Raw genomic sequence first — 24,474 nt, forward strand, 5'->3', positions numbered from 1 at the left:
TTCTCTTAATCTATATTATATTATATATTTTATTATTATATTAATTTTTTATGTTTCCATATACATGAGTAGTTAATGTATTTATGTATTATTCATTATATTTATCTTCTCTTTTATATACTCCTTTTTTAGATATGTATTTATCCTTCTGTTGTTCCTTTTATGTATTATCTTAATAGATGAGTTTTCACTTAGTATTACTATTTCACTGTCCCTTTAATCTTTTCTGGGTATTATTGTCCCACAATGACAGCATGTCTCTATTTAAGTTTCACGTACCACAAGTCACAAGTACCATCAGGCCTGCAGATGGAGCTAGAGGCTCCAAGCTTGTAGCCTGTTTCCTCTGTCTGTGTGCTTGGTATACTCCACATCTGACCCTCCGCCTGTTCCGGTGACGTCATTTCCGCCGGTGCGTTCTACACTGGTTAGCGCAGACTCTTTCTAGTTTAGACGTCATCGGACTGGCTCTACTGTACTCCAGCACATCAGGGAGATCTCCCCTACTGCACTAACGGCTCCATACCATCTTAGCCTACATCCATGGCATGGTGGTACCTGCAGGACGGAGAGGAGCGGTCATATCTCCCTGCACAGATGAGCAGGTTTATCTAATGCATCTTGTGAGTGTTTTTAATCCTATATTATTAAATACAGCATTTACTACTGCACTTAGACTGGCACCTCCTGTTTTCTTCTTTCCTGTCTTTGCATGCATAGTTGGCTTTGCTCTATAGGACAGCTGCCGCTATTTTACGCTATTTTACACTTAGTGTCCCAGAGAATTTAAAAAAAAAACTTGGTTATATCCATGGACATTATATAATATTTTTTAACAGTGTTAATTTCCTGTGCCTGACCCAGCAAAGTAAGGATCACATGGCCTATTAGGTGTCCAGGCTGAATCACTGGTCAGAGCTTGTACAGTATGCACTGGAGCTTTTTGCTTACTCTGTAGCCAGTATGCTTTTTGAGGGGGTCTTCAGTACAGCAGGAACACTTATTCTAACTTTCTAACTTAAAATAAATCGGTTGTGGATTACCAATGACCAGAAAACCTCTGCCAATGATGCTGGATAAACCTTTCTTTGTTTCTCAAAGATTTCAACCTATTGCAGTGCTCTGGCACTCAAAATATTTGTGGTTATTTTCTCTAAGATGATACACTCTAATTTTAGTATAAAACTTGCCTTGTCTTTCCCTCTTACAATGCATCCTAAACAAGCTGCTTATACACTTTACAGCGAATTGACAATGTATGTGACTATTGCCTCTCAAATAATACACTTACATTTCTATTTTAAGATAAAATCTGTCTTATCTCTCTCTAATATATTGCAGCCTAACCAAGTTGCTTACACACTGTCCAGCCACTGAACAATATTTGTGGCTATTGTCACTCCAATAATTCACTCTACGTTTTATTGCAAGATAAATTAGTTATAGTTACATAGGTAATCTGGTTGAAAAAAAGAAAGTCCATCCAATTCAACCAATGAAGAAAAAAAAGATTAAAAAAACACCCCCACACACACACACAAATAGAAAACCTCCATATACACTATCCTATACCCACAGTTGATACAGAGGAAGGAAAAAAAACAGTAATGCATGATCCAATTTTACTCCAGCAGGGGAAAATAAATTCCTTCCTGATCCTCCAAGCGGCAATCGGATATTTCCTGGGTCAATTTTACTTATAAATATTAGTATCCATTTATATTATGTGTATCTAGATAAGAATCCAGGCCTTTTTTAAAACAATCTACTGAGCTGGCCAGAACTAGCTCTTGAGGGAGTCTATTCCACATTTTCACAGCTCTTAGGCCCCATTCACATTAGGGCACTTTGAATCATGAGCAGAATTGCAGCAATTCTGCCTGAGATTCCAAAACGCTCAGCTAAAATGACAAATCGCTGAGCTGTGTGTTCAGGTGCCATTCATTTTAATAGCACTTAAAATTGCAGTGTGGTTCTGCTATGATTGTCATGAGATCATTCGTTCAGGAACTTCTTTTGGGCGACACACACCATACGATGCAGTGCAATTTATCGTTCAAAAATCATGGCAGAACCACACCAAATTTTCAGGTGCCATTAAAATTAATGGCACCTGGACATGAAGTTACGCGATTTGTCATTTTAGCAGAATGTTTACAAATTGTGTGCAGAATCAGGGAGATTCTGCCCGCAATTCAAAACTTTCTTCTGTGAATGGGACCTTACTGTAAAGAAGCCTTTCCATATTTGGAGGTTAAATATCCTCCAGACATAAATAGTGACCCTCTGTCCTCTGAGATGACCTAAAGGTGAAAAACTCAACACTAAGTTCACTATATGGACCACTTATGTATTTATTCATGTTGATCATATCCCCCATTAATCTACTCTTCTCAAGAGAGAATACATTCAGTTCAGGTAATCTTTCCTCATAGCTAAGCTGCATGCCTCAGTTTTTTTACTTTTCTCTGTACACTCTCTAGTTCCCCGCCATCCTTTTTGTGAACTGGTGCCCCAAACTGGATGAGGTCTTACTAATGATTTGTACAGGGGCAAAAGTATGTCTTTCTCTCTCTCTCTACAGTTCATACCTCTTTTAATATAAGAAAGGATTTTGCTTCCTTTGGAAACCACAGATCGCCCAGATCCTTCTCCACCATTGACTCCCCCAGTTGTACTCCTCCTAGTATGTATGATGCATGCATATTTTTAGCCCCCAAGTGCATAAGTTTATATTTATCAACATTAAACCTCATTTGCCACACAGTTGCCCAATCAAACAGTGCTTTGAGGTTGGCTTGTAAGTTGGAGATATCCTGTAAGGATGTTATTCCACAGCATAGCTTGGTGTCATCTGCAATCTCAGACCCTATACCATTTATAAATATATTAAAAAATAAGGGTCCCAACACTGAACCTCGGGGTAGACCACCAATAACCTTAGACCATTCAGAGTATGAATCATTAACCACTACTCTCTGATTATGGTCTTTTAGCCAGTTTTCTATCCATTTACAAGATGATTTTTCCAAGCCTGTAGACTTTACCTTACACATTAGCCATGTGTGGGGAACTGTGTCAAACGTTTTTGATAAATCCAAGTATACTATGTACACAGCCACTCCTTTGTCTAAGGTTTTGCTTACTTCCTCATAAAAAGAAATCAGATTTGTTTGACATCTGCTGTCTTTCATAAATCTATGATGACTTTAGCTGTTTTTTTTCTAGCAAAAACTCAGCTATGTGGTCTTTTAATAAGCTCTCCAGTATATTCACAACTATAGAAGTAAAACTAACAGGTGTATAGTTACTTTTACTCCTTTTTAAATATAGGCACGTTGGCCTTATGCCAGGCCAGTGGTGCTGTACCAGTCATTAAAGAGTCCCTAAAATTAGAAACAATGGCTTTGAAATGACAGAGCTCAATTCTTTTAGAACCCATGGGTGTAAATCATCTGGTCTAGGTGCTTTATTCACCTTTATTCTGTCTGAATATTTCTGGACCTTATAAATTTTGAGCCATTGTGAATCAATTGGGGCTGATTCAATATAATCCCCATTATGGACATGAGCTCCTAATGCTCCTTTGTATACACAGAGCTGAAGAAGGTATATAGTACATTTGCCTTCTCTTTCTCCTCAGTCACCCACTACAGATTATTTTGCAGAGGGCCTACATGCTTGGACCTGACCTTTTTACTGATATGTTTGAAGAATGTTGTTTTGAATTTCTTGTGGCCTTGATTGCCTTTTGACATACTCTGTTATATTCCTTGTAACATTTGAATGATCGCAGTGTTTCTTCATTTTTCTTTTTTTTTAAAGCTCTTTTCTTATCATTTATAGCTTTTTAACTTTGGCTGTGAGCCACATAGGTTTTATTTTTAGCCTTTTAAGTTTATTGCCCATGGGAATATATTTTACAGTGTGTTCGCATACAGTGGTTTTGAAGAATTCCCATTTCTGTTCTGTGTTCATAGATGCCAATATTCCCTCTCAGTCTAAGTCTTGCAGAGCAGCCTTCATCCTTGGGAAATTAGCTCTTTTAAAGTTAAATGTTTTTATCTTTCCAGCATGTGCTTGTTGTTTACAGTTAACATTAAATGAGATCATGTTATGGTCCCTGCTACCCAGATATTCTTTTATATGAACATTAGTAAAAAGCTCTGCATGGTTTAAGATTACCAGGTCCACAGAGCATCATTTCTAGTCTGGTCCTCTGAACTGAACCATAAAATTGTCTTAATAAGTTTATAAACGTTTGCCCTTTAACTGTTCCTGCAGTGCCATTACTCCAGTCAATTTCAGGATAGTTAAAATGTGATGTCAGCATAGACTGTCTGTGAAAATCATACAGTTCTGTAACACCAAATGTGGCTGAATTGCATATCCTAAGCATTGCATGCTTTCGAGGAATGCTGTTTTTCCATGTGTCTTGCAAGGGGTTTGTGTGTGTGGTGGGGGGCAAGCCTTTTTCCTTGAAAGGCATCTTATCCCGATGTTGATGGACAAAAGTCTTTATTTCACATCTTGTCACCCAAAAGGTATGTGGGTAAGAATCTAAAAGCACCTTTTATAATAAGGAGACCCTCACATATTTTACCAACACGGGGAATAAACAGGATACATTAGTGCCCCTTATTACTCATTTCCCCTAAAAAAACAGTTGAAAAATACTTTATTAAAAGTTACCATATAAAATTGTAAACAATGCATCACAATGTAAATTCATTATCGATCACATGGTCAAGCAATGTAGAGCTATTGTTAATCATGACAACCAGAGAAAAAAACAAAGAAAAAAGTGGGGCGAGGGTCCCAACAGAGTACTATATAAAATAAATGAGAATTTATTTATGGTCAGCAAAATGGTTGTGCAGGCAGTCGAAATCTTCTGTAGATGGTGTTGCCCTAGCCAGAGATGACATCAAGGGGTTTATTTACTAAAGCTGGAGAGTCCAAAATCAGACTCCCTTCTGCATAGAAACCAATCAGCTTCTAACCTCAGCTTGTTCAATGAAGCTTTGGCAATGAAACCTGGAAGCTGATTGGTTTCTATGCAGAAGTGAGTCTGATTTTGCACTCTCCAGCTTTAGTAAATAAACCCCCAAGAGTCAACAGATCGAAAGAGGAACATTACAGCCATGAAGGACACATGTGGGGGCCTTGTTATGTGCTAGCCGCTCACTATAAAGAGGCAGAGTTTTGAGCAGTAACAATGACAATGTACTTAGGTGTGATAGAGAAAACTTGGGAAGTGCTACAAACAATGTGCATGGGGACAGGTGTAAGCATGGTCTCCCAGTGTAGATGTAAATCCTTTAATGAATGTTCTTTGGGTAGCAAAGAGCTGTGTATCTTGGGAAACTTGAGGGTGTGTAATGATAATGTGGAGTAGGCACCACAAACAGGCAACCATGTTGATCAGCACTCCAAAAAGTGAGCCATGACATTTTTTTTTCTTGTTTTAACAAAAGACAGAGCAGCTCTGACGCTTTTTCCAGAACATAGGTATAATTCCAAGAGTGCATCTCCATAGGCATTCAGCTAGAGAAAACAAGAGGCTATGGGTCTGGACACTTCAAAAAACTTAGGACCAGCCATAAACCATTCTGCAGGCCATTACGTGGTAGGTAACTAATATACAAAATATCTGAAAGAACACTGCACTTAGTCAGGGCTCGCTTATCACCTCAATATCTGCTAACAATAAACATCTGGCAAGGTTATCACCATCTCTGAGGGAATTGGGATTGACTCCATTGTAAAACAGTAACACAATCTTTCAGTGCTGTCACGCATGGTTTTCAGGATAATTACCTGCCTCCTGCCTGCCATATACTGTAAGGAAATGATGGACGGGTGGCTGTTCTCTCATTCTGGGAGGACATAATATGACGTCCTCCCATTCTAACTGTGCATGCACCCCCAGGGAGGTGTGCGGCGATTGGTGGTGCGCTGTGTCCCTGGGACACAGCGGATCACCCATCAGACTAAAGAGCAAATGACGTCGGCTCTGTCATGTGATCAGCTGTGTCCAATCACAGCTGATCGCATGTAAATAAGGAAATGCAGGTTATCAGAAGTCCTCTCCTCACGCTGACAGCAGGAGGAGAGGAGAGCCGGTAATCGGCATTCCTCAGAGGGGACATCTACACTTATCATCAGGGCATTGATAATCAGTGTCCTGATGATCAGTGTAGCCCCATCAGTGCCACCTGTCGGTGCCCAACAATGCCTCCAGTGAGTGCCCATCAATACAACATACCAGTGCCCGTCAGTGCACATCAATGCCGCATATCAGTGCCCACCAGAGCTGTCTTTCAGTGCCGATTATCAGTGCCAGTCAGTGCCGCCAATTAGTGGCACCTGTTAGTGCCAGTCAGTGCCGCCTATCAGTACCCATCAGTGCCACCTATCAGCTCTCATCAGTGCTGCCTAACAGATCCAATCAGTGCCGCCTAACAGTTCCAATCAGTGCTGCCTATCAGTGCCAGTCAGTGCTGCCTATCAGTACGTCCTATCAGTGCCATATATGAGTGCTGCCTTTCAGTGCCCATCAGTAATACCTGTCAATGCCCACAAGTGATGCCTGTCAAAGCCCATCAGTGCCTCCTCATCAGTGCCGCCTATCAGTGCTCATCACTGCAGCCTCATTAGCGCACATCAGTGAAGGAGAAAAATTACATATTTACAAATTTTATAATAGAAACTAAGAAAAAAACTTTTTGTTTTTCAAAATTTTCAGGCTTTTTTAGTTTGTTTAGCAAAAAATAAAAAAAACCCAGTGGTGATTAAATACCAGCAAAAGAAAGCTCTATTTGTCTCAAAAAAATTATAAAAATTTTGTTTGGGTACGGTGTTGCATGACCGAGCAACTGTCATTCAAAATGAGACAGCACTGAAAGCTGAAAATTGGCCTGGGCAGGAAGGGAGTAAAAGTGCCTGGCAGGCAAGTGGTTAAACCCACTAGGAATACATGGCTGCAATTAAATATCTTACCAGGGCTAAGTAATATTGTAAATGTAAGCAAATATTCTCTCAAACAATCCCCATCGTAAATAGTTTAGTAATTAGCAAATAAACATTTATATCTACCTCATCCTGAAGAGACCCCAAACTACAAATGTATTTCATAACTCCTAAGATGATAACAGTAAAGCCAGAATAATGGCATACAGTATTTATCAACGTATATTAGTTAATTAGCAGTATTTTAAGCCCAAATGCCACTGTATTAGAAGGTCCTGGAAGTAAACTACGCACATTATCTCACCTACATGAAATAGCCATCCTATATCCACCATGTTTGGATTAATTTAAAAGGTAATTTCATACTGGACAATAAGACTCATGTTTCCAGAGTGCAACCTGTACATATTTAAAGATATATTATGTGAGGCATACTAATATCTGTATAAAACTGTATTGTAGCAAGTGGCCACTGTAGTATCCCCTTGGCCACTCCTCAGTTTTTTCATTGGTCAGATAATTTCTGGCAACACCCTCCTCACAGGCAATGCAGTGGACAGCTCTCCTTTACCATAAAAAAGAAAGGAACACTTGTCAAGACTTTTGAGAGCCACTGTACCATCTTGCTTGTTGACTGGACTATGCTGAACAAGGTATTGATAAGTACTTTTCATTCTTCAACCCTTTTTGTTTTTCTGTTGAATATTGTCTCTTTTTTCTTTGTAATACTTTTATTCTGTAAATATTTGGTTTGCTCCAACTTTTTCTTTTAACTGTCTTTTTTTTTATTAAACAATATATTACAATCCTTCACATTGTCTCTAATGCACTAACACTGAACTTAAAGAATCCACGTCTCTTAAAGACTGCTACTATAGTGGAAATCTTTGGGTATACTTGTGGGTGGTTACAGTGTGTGTGCTACAGATGTTTATTTTAAGTTGCAGGTTGAGACTGAGAGTGTCATTGTCGTGTATCAGTAACAGTGTGGTGTGACAAGTCACAAGTTGGTGAAGAGGACAGTGGTCTGACACCAAGTCCATCACACGGGGCAGGAAGGATTTTTACATCTTTATGTTGCTAAGTGCTGATGTCAGTGGTTCACCTTGCTTATGTTACACCTGGGAGTGGATTATGTTTTAGCAAACACACATGCCTGTCATCAAAATTATTTTCAGTAATAAACACAAAATTTATAAAACAAACTATTGATAATGGTCAGAACAAAATAATACAAAATGTGTGCACTGCAACACAACAGGCAGACAATAGCAGGGTGCTAAAAAAAAACAAACACATAAGTTTAAGAATTTAATAGTGGTGCATCTAGTGTACCATGGTGGCCCAGGCAGATAATAGCTGTGTGCTATAAAATAACAGTAAAGGGATTAAAAGTAACAGACCATTGTGAAACATAAGGATAATAGCTGTGTGCTTTGACAGGGAAAGGCTTCCTCCATGGTGCTCAATTTTCTCTCTTTATGGTGGTCAATGTGTGCTCCATATTACATTGGTGGTCAGTGGTTATTGTCCCTCTTTCTCTAGTGGTCAATGATGTGGAATGATATGCACTAACAAAAGGAGTGTCAGACCAAAGGGTAAACATGTATTAATTAGTTTAGTTTAGTATTACAAACTAATGAATGCATTTGAACTCTTATCCTTTAGTCTGGTACTCCTTCCATTAGTGCATGTTTTTTTGTAAGCTGCTGAGGTACCCACTGAAGGGTAGACTGATCAGTTGTGAGCTGCCTAACCTGAGCCAGAGAGCAGAATGTTTTTGTCCTCTCACTGCTTTGTATGAACTTACATCCCAAAGTCCCAACGCCTCTTGGAAGATTTTTTTCTTCATTGGAGTCTTACAGAATGATGTCAGGGCCAGAACTTTAGAAGCAGTATTGGACTGGATATTCATTCCACCTGATATGACCTGCATAGACAAGAGCAAATCGCTGACAACCAGAATGACGTGCTCAGTAAATCAGTCCAACTGACATGCAGTCTGCAGTATATCAATCTGTATGGGCCCTGCAGAATACGTGTTTAGGTGCGACTGCAACAGCACCCCCTAAGAGACAGTACCCGGTGTGGACCACAGCCCCTTAGGTATACCACTGGCTGTCAACAGTTATAACAAACTGATTATGTGTTTTAAGGGCATATTTTCAGTGTTTAGCTGTCCACATGCATTTCACTGCTAACTGGCTGCATGTGTGCATTTTGCGGGAGATGGGGTCGAGTGTGGTCACCCAATAGCATAAAATGACCAAACATACACCATTATTTCAGTATCACTAGCTGTTAAAGCTTATATGACATTTTAGCGTTGGGTTTATACAGGGCTTTTTTAATCAGAGAATAGGTGCAGGAACTCCCTCTTTCCAAGTCACTCCTTGTTTCTGCCTCCACCCACCTCTAAGCACCATTCCTTGGTTCCGCCCCCTGCTGACATCCCAGTACGGTCCCTTTTAAAAGAATACAGAACCAAGTATCAATTTGTGATGCTAAGTAAATTGTATGGAATTTGTTAATAATGACAAGAAAAGCAGTAATCTAGATCCCCAGCCGCAACAATAGACCTCCCGGCAACAATGGACCACCCAAATCAAAATACCCCCCTAGCGGGAGCAGATCTCCCTGCAGCCAGAATCAATGGATCCTGCAGCAGAAAGCAGTAATAGACCTTCCTCAACAGTAGACCCTTCCTCAACAGTAGATTCCCTCCCATCAACAATTGACCCCCAGCAAAATAAGACCCACCCACAATAACAAAAGACCCCTAGCAGCAACAATAGACCCCCCCCACAGCAATAGATCCCCTCTGCCACAATAGATTCCCTTGCAGCCAGCATCAGTGGACCCTGCAGCCAGGGACAGACTGACAACTCATGGGATTTGACTCTCCACCATACGGTTGTATCCAGGGGCGGACTGACAACACATGGGACCCCCGGGCAATAGAGGATCATGGGGCCCCTGTGTCCTTGCCCAAACTCAAAAAAGCCTATGAAAAAGGTACCAAGGGCATCTCATGGGGCCCCCTACTGACCCCGGGCCCTCGGGCAGTGCCCGAGTTTCCAAATGGTTAGTCCGCCCCTGCCTGCAGCACACTTCAGTACCCATTGCCATTACATACATTCGGTGCTGGACGTGTCGGATCTGCAGTTCCCCATGTTCCCAGTAAAAAAAACCCTGGGTTTATATCAACTGTAAAAATTAACTTGTAATTTACTTACTTAGGCTTCACCCAATCCCCTGCATAAACAGATAAAGAATTTTTTACTTGTACGTTACCATCCAGAGAACTCATTGTCATGACTACACATCATCTTGGCTATTTGCACTGAATCTACTATAAATACATAACTAAAATTGGTATTATTTAGACTAATGCATAAAAATATTTATGACTACCTTTATAAAAATATTTTTACTTTTGTCCTTTTATTAGAGCCTTTTACTTTCCTGATTCTTATTTTGATGCATGCTAGTGGCACAAACTCTTCAGTAAACATTTTGTGTACTGTGCCCTGTTTTGATATCTGAGCTTATGCAGTTAAACCTGTTGGTGTCAGAAGAAATAGTGTTGTATTTATGAAAGCAAAGCGTTGTGAAATGTATTTGGAATATGGGTTGGCTCTATGTCACCTGCATTTATAAAGATGCTCCATCTGGAGCATAGCACTTTCTGCTTTGCTTTGCCAGAACCATGCAGTACAAGACATTTTCATCAAGTCTCCTCGTATCGTATTTTCATTTTACATTTATTTTCCCTTTATCTGCATGAGAAAATGTAAAGCTGCCAAATAAATAGCTGAATAGAGCAACACTTCCCTCTAGTGAATATTTTGTGACAGAAATTAATGTCAGTTAAATGTCTTTTAAGGGTTTGTAAGGATCAAAATAATAGATTTTTAATTAAATGTTTAACTTTGCTACAAGTTAGTATTAAAAAAAAAACTATGTTACAGCTACTTTTTCAATTGTCATGTACACTAAAGCCTCTTACAAAGTTCACACGATTTGTAGTGACAACTGTAAAATAAATATGGATGACTAAATAGCACCTATCCTATTGGCCATAGCAGTGTATCAACCCCAAATTATCTTGGTGCAGCTGTTATGTAATCTAATTGTATAGACCAGGGGTCTGCAACCTTTAAGACATAAAGAGCCACTTGGACCCGTTTCCGAGAGGGAAAAAAAGACTGGGAGCCGCAAAACCATTGCAACATTTAAAACAAATCCGACACTGCATATATTGCAAAAAGCGCTCTGGTCATGAAGGGGGTTTAAGGGCCCAGTAAGCAAAGGGTTAATCAGGGCCACAGTGTATCGTCATAATCACAATCATAGCCTTAGGTCAGTGGTGGGCAACCTTTTTTTTCAACTGAGCCAAATCTCGCCAAAACCACGATTGAAATTTATTTTGAGAGCCACATTTTTAAAACTGAAAATACATCCCCCATATAGTAATTCATCCCCCATAGTAATTCATCCCCCATAGTAATTCATCCCCCATATAGTAATTCATCCCCCATAGTAATTCATCCCCCATATAGTAATTCATCCCCCATAGTAATTCATCCCCCATATAGTAATTCATCCCCCATATAGTAATTCATCCCCCATAGTAATTCATCCCCCATATAGTAATTCATCCCCCATAGTAATTCATCCCCCACATAGTAATTCATCCATCATAGTAATTAATCCCCCATATAGTAATTCATCCCCCATAGTAATTCATCCCCCATATAGTAATTCATCCCCCATATAGTAATTCATCCCCCATAGTAATTCATCCCCCATATAGTAATTCATCCCCCATAGTAATTCATCCCCCATAGTAATTAATCCCCCATATAGTAATTCATCCCCCATATAGTAATTCATCCCCCATATAGTAATTCATCCCCCATAGTAATTCATCCCCCATATAGTAATTCATCCCCCATAGTAATTCATCCCCCATAGTAATTAATCCCCCATATAGTAATTCATCCCCCATAGTAATTCATCCCCCATATAGTAATTCATCCCCCCTATAGTAATTCATTCCCCATATTGTGTCAATTCACTTACCTTTGCTCCGCGCGTTCCTCTCGCCGTGTTTCCGCGCCGTTCCGGTCTTCAGGGCGGACTGTGAGAGGAGAGGAGTTCGTCACGCTGCCCCGCCTACATCCTGACAGCCAATGTTTGCCACGCTCCGCGGGCCAGATTAAAAGGTCCGCCGGGCCGTAGTTTGCCCATTGCTGGGCTAGCTGCAGAGTCCTGACTTTTGGGGCGGCCGCCCGAGAGGAGGGAGGGGAGCGGGCGCCCGGCACACAGAAGAGCCGCATTAAAATGTGTAAATAGCCGCGGCTTGCCGACCACTGAGCTACGGCAACCCTATTGCCTGTCACCTGGTGGGCAGTGTGCTCCGGAGCCGCAGCAAAGGTGAAAAAGAGCCGCATGCGGCTCTGGAGCCGCGGGTTGCCGACACCCGGTATAGACAGAATACCAGCACAGGAGGTGAGTAACTACTCACAGGTAGGGGTTTGTGTAATGTTAAAGGTTGGCTAAATTTTGGATTTGGGTATGTGTTAGGAATATGCAGGGGCAACTATTAATAGGATTTTTCAGTTGAAAATCCATTTGTATGTCCTCAGTACCAGGACATTTTTCACCATGATGGTACAGAGAAGAGATACTGGGGCCAAAAAAAAAAGTGTTCCATGTATTGACTTGTATCCAACTTACACAGGAGCAGTGCTGCCTCTTAGGATTCAAGAAAACCTGTAAAAAGCAATATTGAAGGCTTACTTGAGCTGCATTAGGAGCAGAGTAAAGGAAAACTGGGCATTATACTGGACTCCTAACTATAGCATGCCCAGCTAACCAGTCTCTAGGTTTAGGGTTTCCCAACCAGGGTTCAGTGGAAGCCTAAGGTTCCTCCAAAGGATGCCAGAGGTTCCTTGATCAATGACCAGTTTTTACCTCTTAGATAGGTTCCCACTGACACTAATTATAGTTTTAGCTATCTGTAAGGGGGTATTCCTTCCCAATGACCACACGTGTCAGGAGCACTCTTCCAATTGGCCATTACACCTATGCATCAGGAGTTGTAAATATACAAATTTTTAGTAGGGGGTTCCCTGAGTAATTTCAAGAGTTCCTCTGTGTTGAAAAGGTTGAGAACATGAGTTCTAGGTAATCCATCAATATGTTTTTTTTTCTTGCATTTCCTGTAGCAGCATACAAAAACAGAAAAGCATGACATTCAGAAATTAGACAAAATATGATTACTTATCACTTAGCAGTCCCAATTGTTATGCACATCAACATGCATATCCTGGGAGCATTGAAATCTTTGGGTGCCCCATCACCAAAATCATTTTAGAGAAATAGCTAGGAAATCTTATTTACAACTGACCATTATACTTTTGGCACAGCATAAACTTTTATTTAATGCTGTATGTTTATTGCCACTCACAGCAATCTTTCATGCATTCAGGGCAACAGTTTTCAGTCAACCAGCCCTTTACCAAATTTACTACTGAATTTGATGATGGGTCTGAAGGTGTTGCTCCGAACACATGGTAGATTGCTGCAAGTTGCAATAAACATGAAATAAAGAAGGACTGTTTATATGGTTCTACATCTACTTTTCCTGTATGGTGGGGCAGTGTGAAGCCCTGGCATGCTGAAAATGTAGGTGAAAAGGACAAGGGTCAATCAACAACGAAGACAGATTCCCAGCTCAACTTACCAACCAGCCTGCAACCAATCAAATTGTCCTGTCTAACAATTCACATTAAAAACGAGGGTTTAGTTTGCACACATTTGCAAATACATGTGTAAGCTGCAGAGCCTCTTCACAGCACCCCAATATTCTGCAGTCCTAACTCTATAAATTGGGAGAGCCTCCATAGTAAAAGCACAAGTATAATAATGGATAGATTGAGGGCCAGGAGGGAGCCCACTCCTCCTTAAAGGCACAGAGCACACTGGACACCCAGAATATTGCACAATGGCAGCAAAGGTGTCCAGTGCATCCCCTCACCAATATACAAACAGTACAAACAGCAACTATCCCAACCTATAACTGGCCTTTGCAGCAAGGAGCACAGGGAAGGGGCGAAGGACAAAAAACAAAGGGTCTCTAACCCAGGGTCTGAGTTTTTTCTAGGACTGAGTGTGCAGGTGTTTATAGCCCTTATAATCCAGGACCTGACCATAGTTCAGTGCACCACCCTCCCAAGAAGTCTGTGTGTAGTATCAGAGGAGCGGCCAGAGAGGTATGCATGTCTGCACAATGCTGTTTGGGACAGGACAGAGAAAGACCCGAGCCTGAGAGACGGAAAAACAGGGAGATGCAGGAAAGAGACAGAGAGCTGACAGAGGTACAGGATTTGTGCACGAGCACTGGGATGTTGTGTTAGATGGTCAGGAGGACCAAGGCACAAGGCCTGAGCAGCAGGCTCTCTGCCAAACAGAGCCAGAAGGCTGAACATTGTTAATTTTATATTAATAATGGAAGCCTTCTGTGGGGAAAGATGATTGCTGTGAATGTTTTCTTTCTGTTTTAGATAAAAGTGGGTCTACAAGCCTTGAGAAGGCATATCTGTTGTAGACTAAACTCACTGGTGAGAGCTACCTGTGAGCTAAACAACCCCCAAGTTGTCACAATGGATATAAGAAGTACATAATTAAGCAGGCACCTACTTGGTGATTATTATATTCATCTTGAGGCACTGGCTGACAGGATTGTGGACTGTAGATATGTGTCACCTAGGTTTTTCACTTAAGCATGTTGAGGGGCTACAGGATTTGGGACTGATAAAAACATACTTTTTCTTTTCTCAGAATTTTAATTTCTGTTCTTGGTTCTTGAGCTCAGAAGCTTAATAGATTCAAGTGGGGAACGTTTCTAGGTCCATATCTTACCAGGACCTCATTATTGACCTAAGCTGTACACAGGCCTTTATATTTGCATGCTGATTGATGCACAGGACTCTCTCTCTCTCTCACTCTCTATGTTGTGGAAGCCTGCTGCTGGATGAAAAGATTGACTGTGTGTGGTGTGTGTGAATGTGTAATTTAGATCACTATAACTCAGGAAAGAGCAAAAGGAACCAACACTTCTTTTTTTGGGGGGGGGGGGATTCTAGACATAGTTGCTTCCTGCATTTTCTATGCTCTTTCCTGAGTATTATCTATCCAAAAATAAAGATATGGTTAGGCTAGAGATGTACTGGTCGGAACCATCCATATGCCAGAAGTGTTGAAGAGAGTTGGATGCTTTGGGAATGAGGAATAAGGAAAGAGTATCTGATTATTCTGTTCAGCCTCTAGACAAAATAAGCACAACATAGGGGGAGCCCCACTGCAAGAGTAATTTTAAACTTTTTCTGAAGTTCAGTTTCAATAATTCTTGCCACTTTCACTATGAACACCAGCACTGACTGTTGTTTATAATATCCTCTGCCTGAATATCAGTCTACTTAGGAGTATTTTGAGTCCTTTTAACATTCTGCCATTTCACCCAGCCCTGATGAAGGGGGCTGTTGTTGCACTCAAAACACACTGACTGTATTTTGGCTGCTTATTGTAACAAGTTAAACAAGAATGACTTTGGACTCATATGAATTTTTAATTGGACACTCTGTTTGACCTATCACCAATATAGTTACAGAAGAAGCCATTTGACCTTTTTCTGACCAAAATGTAGAATGAAAAGAGGCAAATTGGCGCAGGTGGAAATTCCTGAGGTGGAAATCATACCATTTACTGTATATGTTATTCCACCCTTTTTTCTCCTATGAACCTGGATTGTAGAAAAAAACAGATAGTCCATTCCATGTCCAGGTGTCTTGCACTGTAAGGGATTCTGAAGAATGTCCAAGAACCACCTTCTCAGGACAAATACAAAATCACTGAGAGCAGAGCTGTTTTCAAAGTTAAAATACAAAGATGAGTATAATTCAGAGGTTCAAAGGTATCTTGAAAGTGCTTGAAAAAACAAGAGAATTCAGGTTTGCAAAAGTACTCTTCTTCAAAAGTCTGATTTTAAGAAGGGCTTTAGGAAATATGAATAGGATTATAGGAAAGTCCTAGATCAACTCCTGATTGAAGGATCTTTAGGACTAAAGGCAATGGTGAATCAAGAGGATTCTTTGTTCGAGAATTATCAAAACTTTAATGCGTTTTTTTTGTATGACTTTCTTGATTCAGCAGGTCCTGATAGATCTGTCCAAGCCAATGGTCCTTGATGCAGAGACTCCATAGATGGGAAAACCAAGGTCTCCTAGGTCACATGGGTATAACAGCCATTGCCACTACCCTTTATTTTTATATCTGCAAGAGGACTTTGAGGATCGATGAAAAGGGAGGGAAGGCATAGACAAGACAGAAATTTCCATGACTGGGTTGGGGCAATGAATGCTTGAGCTTGAGGATGCCTTGTTCCTGATAAATAGAGAATCAGTATGGCATTGTAGCAGGATGAGATCTAGAAAGCAAAGCCCTCATTTGTTGAAGATTTTTGTGAAGTAAAACATATTAATGAAAATTCCTTTGGATCCACAAAAGTTGAGTGGAGTGTGTCAGATTTCCTTGAGACCCTGGGAAGATGCTATCTTGGAGTTTTTTTCCCCGCCATTCCAGGATCAGAATAATTTCCTAAACAAGGGAAAAGGTGCTTTTAACCTCCCTGGCAATTGATGTGTGCCAGCTGCCAAGAAGCGGTCAAACTTGTTTAATATGAGGTATAATACTTACATGTCCCACTTTCTGTGCCTTAAATCGTCGCTCTTTTAGGGAGCTATGCTTGCTGAAGAATCTTTAACACACAACACACTTCTTGGGGACCCTCTGAATGCTGTGGTTCCACCCACCAGCTACCAAGCTACTACTTTATTAGGTTCTAATTACCGGTATATGAAATTGCAGTAGGTTTATCAATTTGCTTAAAAAATGTTCATATATAGTATATACTGTACATTCCACATTTTTTTAACCTTAACACGCTTTTATTTAGTGTCCAGATGTGAGATAAGGTATCCATGCTCCTTTAGGTGAAGGGGTTTAGTATAATTCTAAACTGAACTGATTATACTATTAGATGGTGCATTCAGTACTTTTACTCAGGAATAGTAATACCTTTTATTTCTAGCCAAACATTAACACTGTGTAATAGTGTTTTTTACATAAAGTTTTAGATTTTATTTTCTTTAACATGTGCACATGTATTATACGTCTGGGGGCTGAGCTATTATTGACTGCTCCCCTCAGTGTACATACAAAAATATCCTACCAGTGGATATAAGCAAAGGCATTCAGGTTTGAAATTTTGGAAACCATTAAATATACAGTAAGTCTGAAAAGTCACATGTGTGTGTGTGTGTGAACAATAATTACCATGAGGATTTCTGTGCACGTGCATATAGAGTGTTTTTTTTTATAAATGTAATTCTTATATAGTAGACAGTGTAAAACTGTGTATTTCAAATTGTCATGTTATAAATCATATATATACAGTGACAGGAAGCCAGGAAGAACTAAGGGACGTGTCTAGAATGAGAGGTATATTTGTCCCAGGTTCATGCTCTACACTGGCTGTTTCTCCTTTTGTGTTGTGTAGTGAACCTGTTTGGCTCACTGATAATTTAATTAATGAGTTCAGCTGTAGTGAGTTAAGGGCTCTGGGCTCTATAAACCTCCCAGCCTGCTTAGAGAGAATGCTCCAACCTGGAACCAGTTTGCTGTGCAGAACAGACTGGGGAGCAACCAAACAATACTGCAGTGAGAGTAAGGCTGGCCATACACTATACAATTTTCTGTCCAATTTCCTTTAGATTTACCTTCAACTATGTAGTGCAAGGTCCTGCCTAATTGGATACAATTGAGTGTTGTTTAGGTTTGACCTCATATTATATGGTTTTTGGTAAATTTAAAGCAATTTTCTAAAGAAAATTGTATAATGTATGGCCAGCCTAAATCTGTGTGATTTTGCACTTGGAGACGCTCTGTGTGAACACCCTGTGTCTGAGCAGCGATAGGCTGTATCCAGACAGGTAGATAGGAACCTGTGTGTGCAGTTAGATGCCCAGTGTAGCAAGGCTTTATTTTCTGTTTGTATTTTTTTTTTTTTTTGCCATTTTGAACATATGCACCTTTACTAGTCTTGTAAATAAAGCACAAATTTCTTCACCAAGATCCTGCTGTCGTGCTGAGCCTCTTTCACCGTGCTCTGACTCATCCAGGGGGTCAAGCACAACCCGCTACTGGGCTAATCCCTCACAATACGTATGCTGTTGTCTGAGTACTTGCCACAGCAAAACTGAATCTGTAAATGAGCTATTGATAAACTGTAGAAAATGCACTACTTTTCTTTCCTAAGGGCTTTTAAACACTTTTCTGCTGCTTGATGCGGTGTGAAATTGTCCCTTTACATTCCTTTCAATACAATGGGGCAAAAAAGTATTTAGTCAGCCACCAATTGTGCAAGTTCTCCCACTTAAAAAGATGAGAGAGGCCTGTAATTGGCATCATAGATAGAACTCAACTATGAGAGACAAAATGAGAAAAAAAAATCCAGACAATCACATTGGCTGATTTGGAAAGAATTTATTTGCAAATTATAATGGAAAATAAGTATTTGGGCAACATCAAAAGCTCATCTCAATACTTTGTTATATATCCCTTGTTGGCAATGACAGAGATCAAACATTTACTGTATGTCTTCACAGGGTTGGCACACACTGTTGCTGGTATGTTGGCCCATTCCTCCATGCAGATCTCCTCTAGAGCAGTGATGTGTTGGGGCTGTCGCTGGGCAACACAGACTTTCAACTCCCTCCAAAGGTTTTCTATGGGGTTGAGATCTGGAGACTGGCTAGGCTACTCCAGGACCTTGAAATGCTTCTTACGAAGCCACTCCTTCGTTGCCCGGGCGGTATGTTTGGGCAAGTTGGCCGCCGGGACCCCAGTGGTGCCGGCGGCAATAAGACGTCACAGGGAGGAACTGCGGTACAGTGACGTCTTATTGCCGCCGGCACCACTGGGGTCCCGACGGCCAACTTGATTTGTCTGGTCAGTATTTTGTTTTCATACCCTTTTGCTGGATGGAATAAATATACACATTTTCAAGCAGTATCACGCTATTGTGGCCTCCTTTTTTTCCCTGGGGCTCTTCGGTGAGCTTCCAACCACCCACAGAGCCAAGTCCAAAAAAGGGGAACAGAGCCATGCTTGACAGCTGAGGGTCCACAATACAGGAACAGACCAGACCTTGCTTCAGATGAGTCCTGGAGTCATACCTTAAGAGGGGTTATCTCTTACATGCGCATATTGATTGTGCATATGGTGAGTGCACAATCTTATATCGTTTTTGGATATTGCCACATATCGTTTTTGGTTATCACTATGTTTCAACAGGGATCTGACTGATCCTCCACTTCACTCCACCTACTGGGAGATTGTGAACTGAGCACTTCCACCATATCAAGTCACGCCAGTAGTGACATCATAAGAACTATATCTTGCTTGCATTTAGCCCTATATGTGTGCACCTTGATTTGTCATTTTATGTGCTACAGATTTTAAATGTTTTATTGGTTTTTCTCATAGCGCTGCACTCTTGTTTATGTATAAATCCTGGAGGTTGTTTTTTGGTACCTTTTGTGTTCAGCAGCTTTTTCATCTTTAGCGCTCACTTATTTCTATCCAATATAGTATACTTTTTACCCATTAGGGGTACTAAGCCTACTAATAGGGCTTTTCTAAAAAAAAAAAAATAAATATAGCAATAAACGGATTAATTGTGGTCATGTAACAGCTGGATGGCTGAGAGTTAAGATTCTACTTTGCTTCAGAACTGGGTTCTGAAGACTGCCCACAGTAGACTAAGACTTTAAATATTTTTAGTTCAGGTTGTCAAAGTGGTTGTAAAGGCTTCAGGTTTTTTTTTAACTTTAATGCTTTCTCTGCATTAAGGTAAAAAACCTTTTATGTGAAGCTTTCCAATCTTGATCAAGTTCTGTGTGGATGGGAGGGTGGGACGTGGTGGGGCTGGGCCAAGCTGCATTGTGGGGTTTATTTACTAAAGCAGGTTCACTCAGAATCTTGTGCACTTCTGCATAGAAACCAATTGGCTTACAGGTTTGATTGCTAACGCTTACTTGAGCAAACTGAGATTAGAAACTTATTGGCTACCATGCACAGGTGCACAAGATTCTGAGTGAATGAGCTTTAGCAAATAAACCCGTGTGTCAACAGGGATCAAGCCTGCACACGTGCCATCATAGGAAGCAACTTCCTATGTTGGCACACAAAGAAGAAGAGGAGCCTAGAGCACGACTGGGTGACTCCAGAGGATCGGGGCACATTATGCAAAATCATTGAACAGAGCTGGCAAGTATAACATATTTGTTATTAAGATAAAAATCTTTACAATCACTTTAACTTTAAAGTACTAGCTTTTCTCTTTTTCTATTTTGTGTGTCTGTTATACTGATTTCTTTTTTCTAAGAAACCATTGATATTAAAGCATTTCTTAAATTACTTGATGGAGAGAGTTCCCATAGCTCATTATATAGATAAGAGACTGACAAAGACACCAGCCAATATTGGATGGGACAAGAAAATTATCCATGCTGTGAATGCACTTCATTGAAGATGTTGCACTTTTACAGAGACCTATACACATCAATACTGATTCAACTAAAATAAAATAAATCATGCTTTAATTTCCATGCATGCCCCCTAAGCAATAAGTCTAAGTCAATATACATACACTTGTTTCAAGTACAGTTGTATACAATTTTTTTTTTATATTTACCATTTCAATTCAGAAATTAAAATAATTTACCAGCCATCAACTGGACAAAGTAATAGGCTAACTTGATCAGAACTGATAACTATTAAAATATATTCAAGACTATTTCTAAGAAAAATAATATACAGCATATATGCCCGAGAGAAATCATTTTCGTGATTCAGAATATATTAAGTCCCAATAGCCGGGGGAAATTAAAAACTGCATTACCAGTAGATGGAAGTAGAGTGTTTTCCAAAGAAATGGTAGGATACTGGAGGGACAGTTGGTATTAAGAATATCAAATAATTACTAACCCTAACCTTAGAAAAAGTAATATTTTATTTCTTTACAGTTTACTTTCTAGATGCTCAATTAAAAGTTATTTTTAGGGAATACAAGTAGATTTAAGATTTCAACATTTAAAAAAATGAAAGCACTCATAAGCCACCAATATTGTGTATTCAATAACTGAGCTAATTTGGAGGGAACCTCTTCCCTGTTGGTGGCCCCTTCATTGTAACAATATGTTCTCCTAAGAGCTTAGTAATGAGAGGTTTAAATTGTCGGCTTCAACGTCTTCTTTTAATCAAAACATTATATTGCTTTGTTTAATTGACATGCAGCCAAAATTAAAAACATCTTGAGGAAGTGGAATGAAACAATTCTACAAAATGTGTTGTACGATCACAGAAAAAAAAAAATCACATTTTTTTTCTAAGGTAATTAAAGAACCTGAATGATCACAGAGTATAATATACTGAGTCATCAATAAAATAGGACAAAAAGCATTTACAAATTAACAGAATAATGCGATTTGGTGCTCATTTAATGAACTACTCCATGCTTCAAGAAACTTAATTGGTGCAGAGCTAGGATTATAAACATATTGTTCAAAAAGAGTTGTGACTTTGAACTCTACGACCCAAGTTCTTAAAGGATGCCTGTATTGAGAAAGAAAACAAACTGCTAATACTAACCTCTCCATCTGAAAACACTGTGTTCCATGGCTGTGATGGTGATCTAGTGGTTTTAGTTCTTTCTTAATTACTGATTCAAAATGATTATACAGATTTGAAGTTGGGCTATCCTCTAGTTTTCTGGATCTGCATGCTTTTCCCAAGTCAGAGTTTGATCAGTGTGTTCTGGTGGAGGGCAGTCCCCTTTTCAGAACACAATAGCTCAGCGGGAGAGATTGCTGCACTAACATCAATTAGTTAGTACTGCGACCTCTCAGAAAAAAAAACTCCCTGTGTGCTTAGCATTAGTCAGTAATAGGGAAAAGGTTGACTACAGAGATATAGCAGGCAATACTGCTGATTGGTCGTTTGTCCTCTACCTGCCTTTTTTAGGGACACTTGTTCTGAAGTTATTCTTTAAAATTTGTAATTCAGAGAAATCCAGGCAGCTATAATTTGTGAGAGAGGAAAATTACACTCCAAAATACATTCTGCTACTCCTCCTGAGTGTGGAAATACCACATATGTAAGACTTTTTCAATGTGTGCACAGATTATGTGCCCAACATTGCAACAAGTGAAACACAAAAATCAACAAACACTGTATAGAAAACAATTAAACAAAAGATTACCTGTGGTTTGAGGAAAGCATTGGTTCAGGTCAGTACGGGCAGCAGGCTGACATCCAGGCAGCAGGCAGAAACAAGGTCCATAAAAATCCTGGGTCAGTACAGGCATCAGGCAGAGATATGGGCAGCCCAGCAAAGTATTGGTTAAGGCAGCAGGCAGGAACATGGTCCATAAAATGTCCTAGGTCATCTAATTTCCTGACAACCTATCACAATTTGGAAGGACCTGAAGCACCAGGAATGTGGAAACACCAACAAAATTACCCCATTTTGGAAAGCAAACACCACAATGTATTTTCTAAAAGACATAATAAGTCTTCTTAACGTTTCATTTTTTCCACAAGTTTTCAGAAAATGGAAAAGAAAATGAAAATGTATATTTTTAACACAAAATTGTCAATCTATAAGATATTTCTAACAGCAAGGACATACCAATAATTATACCTCAAAATACATTTTGCTATTCCTGCTGATTATGGGGAAACAGGGATACCACATATGTACAACCTTTTCAATGTCTGAACAGATTATGTGCCCAACATTGAGGTTTGAGGAGAGCATTGGTGCAGGTCAGTACAGGCAGCAGGCTGACATCCAGGCAGCAGGCAGGAGCAAAGTGCATAAAACGTCCTGGGTCAGTACAGGCAGCAGGCAGAGATATGTTCATCACAGCCAAAGTATTGGTTAAGGCAGCAGGCAGGAACATGGTCCATAAAATGTCCTGGGTGGGTCATTAAAGACAGCAGACAGAGATATGGTCAGCACAGCCAAAGTATTTGTCCAGGCATCAGGCAGGAACATGGTCCATAAAATTTCCTGGGTCATTACAGGCAGCAGGCAGAGATATGGTCAGCACAGCCAAAGTATTTGTCCAGACATCAAGCAGGAACATGTACCAGGTGTCATTTCTACCAAGGTGTCATTGTGGATGGTGGGCAGGATGTAAAGTTTCTCTTATGCTTCCACTTCAGAGCTAGCAATTTGTCATTTCTTAAAGGTCACTTAGACACGAGGCCCCACTCACGCCCAATTCAAACAATAAGAATTAACTGGGGGATAGGTAAGGCAACCATTGGGTGGGTAAAAAAAAGTAAAATAGAGGTTTCCAGTATCTCACAGCTGACAGAGAAAATACAGTACATACCAACCACAGGCCGAGACATGAGATGCCAACCGCCACTAACCCCTCTTCTGCCTCACTCATAATGCTGCCCCTCCTTGTAGACCCAGCACTGATAATACTGTCCTGTAGATGGAAGGATGGCAAGGACGCAATGTCACTCTTCATTGGCTGACGGGTGGAGCTCCTGAAGGGTTACGCAAAAGGTGAGTGTGACAGGGCTCTTAACATTGCCTGAGCTCAGCAGCATTAAGGTCTCCTGTCTCTCAAAACTGGGGTAATGTGTTGGGCCAATGTTTCTCAACCATTTTATCTTCGAGGAGCCCCTGTCAAAAAATTTGAGATCTTCGGTAATCCCTGAAATAATGTTCACATCTGCAGCTCATGAAACATGATCGGTATCGGTTTGATCAGCAAGCTGTTGATAATAACAAGTATTTTTAGAAATAGCATTATAAAAAAGAATAAAAAAAATAAACCTTACCTATTTAATGTGAAACTTGTGGGTTTTTTTCTACAGAGAAGCTCCATTCTGGGTCCAACTTGGGGATAAACAGTGTGCGTGTGTGCGTGTGAGTGTCTGGGGGACAGCAGGGCAGGGTACAGTGGCTCAGGAGGAAACACTACATGAGGAGGAAGCAGGGCACATTATGTGGGAAGAGGGCACATTACACAAGAGCAGGGCACATTACAGAGGGGCAAGGGACATTATGTGCGAACAGGGCACATTACATGCAGGCAGGGAACATTACGGGGGGGGAGGGGGGGGGTAAGGCACATTATGTGGGAGCAGGGCAAATTATGTGAGAACAGGGCAAATTATACAAAATCAGGGCATATTACATGAGGGCAAGGCACATTATGTGGAAAGTGGGCTCATTACATGGGACAAACCACAGGGCACATTAAATGGGACAGAACACAGGACACGTTACATGGGTCAGAACACAGGGCACTTTACATGGGACAGGGCACATTACATGGGACAGGGCATGTT

General features: G+C 40.3%; 1 long non-coding RNA gene across 1 annotated transcript in view; it reads left to right on the plus strand.

The window, feature by feature from the left end:
* The first annotated feature begins 453 nt into the window (after positions 1–453).
* LOC149457293 (uncharacterized) overlaps positions 454–24,474 on the plus strand; it is a 216,285-nt gene continuing 192,264 nt past the window's right edge. The window contains exon 1 of the long non-coding RNA XR_016313645.1: positions 454–623. This is a non-coding gene — a long non-coding RNA (uncharacterized LOC149457293). The remainder of the gene's footprint in view (positions 624–24,474) is intronic.

The sequence above is a fragment of the Staurois parvus genome, unplaced genomic scaffold, assembly GCF_062004578.1.
Source record: "Staurois parvus isolate SC_StPar_1 unplaced genomic scaffold, SC_StPar_1.0 ptg000327l, whole genome shotgun sequence".
Classification (NCBI taxonomy): Eukaryota; Metazoa; Chordata; class Amphibia; order Anura; family Ranidae; genus Staurois; species Staurois parvus.